Source organism: Bison bison, unplaced genomic scaffold (genome assembly GCF_000754665.1).
Source record: "Bison bison bison isolate TAMUID 2011002044 unplaced genomic scaffold, Bison_UMD1.0 scf7180017858667, whole genome shotgun sequence".
In the NCBI taxonomy this organism is placed as follows: domain Eukaryota; kingdom Metazoa; phylum Chordata; class Mammalia; order Artiodactyla; family Bovidae; genus Bison; species Bison bison.
Window position 1 is genome coordinate 1 of NW_011489239.1, and position 1,889 is coordinate 1,889.

Here is a 1,889-nt window from a genome sequence, read left to right on the forward strand (position 1 = left end):
CCATTCCTGCATCCTTTAGGATTTAGTTGATTTTTTTGTACTGTAACTTTTTTTCACTTTTTAAATGTTTAAATGTATATATCAAGATTAACCATTTTAACTCATTTCTAAGTGTACAATTCAGTGACATTAAGAACATTCATATGTAACCTTCACCAATGTCAATTCCAGAATTTTTTTGTGATCCCAAATAGAAACTCTAACCATTAAGCAATTGTTCCCCATTCTGCCCTCCCCTAAGCACTGGTAATGCTAGAAAAGTAATGCTCAAAATCCTTCAAGCTAGGCTTCAGCAGTATGTGAACAGGGAACTCCCAGATGTACAGGCTGGATTTAGAAAAGGCAGACGAATCAATGATCAAATTGCCAGTTTGATCAACTGAACCATAGAAAAAGCTAGAGAATACCAGAAAAATATCTACTTCTGCCTCACTGACTACACTAAAGCCTTTGACTGTGTAGATCACAACAAACTGTGGAAAACTCTTAAAGAGATAGGGATACCAGACCATCTTACCTGCCTCCTAAGAAAGCTGTATGTGGTCAAGAAGCAACAGAACTGGATATGGAACAATAGACTGGTTTCAAATTGGGAAAGCAGTACGGCAAGGCCGTATATCATCACCCTGCTTCTTTAACTTCTAGGCAGAGTACATCATGCGAAAGGGCGAGCTAGATGAAGCACAAACTGGAATCAAGATTGCCGGGAGAAATATCAATAACCTCAGATACGCACATGACATTAATTTATGGCAGAAAGCAAAGAGCCTCTTGATGAATGTGAAAGAGGAGAGTGAAAAAGCTGGCTTAAAACTCAACATTCAAAAAACAAAGACGATGGTTTCTGGTCCCATCACTTCATGGGAAATAGATGGGGAGAAAATGGAAACAGCGATAGACTTTATTTTCTTGGGCTCCAAAATCACTGCAGGTGGTGACTGCAGCCATGAAAATAAAAGACTTGCTGCTTGGAAGAAAAGCTATGACAAATGTAGACAGTGTATTAAAAAGCAGAGACATTGCTTTGCCTACAAAGGTCCATGCAGTCAAAGCTATGGTTTCTCCAATCAGTTCAGTTCAGTCGCTCAGTTGTGTCCAACTCTTTGCGACACCATGGACTGCAGCATGCCAGGCCTCCCTGTCCATCACCTACTCCAAGAGTTTACTCAAACTCATGTCCCTCGAGACAGTGATGCCATCCCACCATCTCACCCTCTGTCATCCCCTTCTCCCACCCTCAATCTTTCCCAGCATCAGGGTCTTTTCCAATGAGTCAGTTCTTCACATCAGGTAGCCAAAGTATTGGAGTTTCAGCTTCAACATCAGTCCTTCAATGAATATTCAGGACTAATTTCCTTTAGGATGAACTGGTTGGATCTCCTTGCAGTCCAAGGGACTCTCAAGAGTCTTCTCCAACACCACACTTAAAAAGCATCAATTCTTCGGTGCTCAGCTTTCTTTATGGTCCACCTCTCACATGCATACATGACCACTGGAAAAAACCATAGCCTTGACTAGATGGACCTTTGTTGACAAAGTAATGTCTCTGCTTTTCAATATGCTGTCTAGGTTAGTCATAACTTTCCTTCCAAGGAGTATGCATCTTTTAATTTCATGGCTGTAGTCACCATCTGTAGTGATTTTGGAGCCCAAAAAAGTAAAGTCAGCCACTGTTTCCACTGCTTCCCCATCTATTTGTCATGAAGTGATGGGACCAGATGCCATGATCTTTGTTTTCTGAATGTTGAGCTTTGAGCCAACTTTTTCCCTCTCCTCTTTCACTTTCCTCAAGAGGCTCTTTAGTTCTTTCCTTTCTGCCGTAAGGGTGGTATCATCTGTGTATCTGAGGTTATTGATATTTCTCCTGGCAATCTTGATTCCAGCTTGTG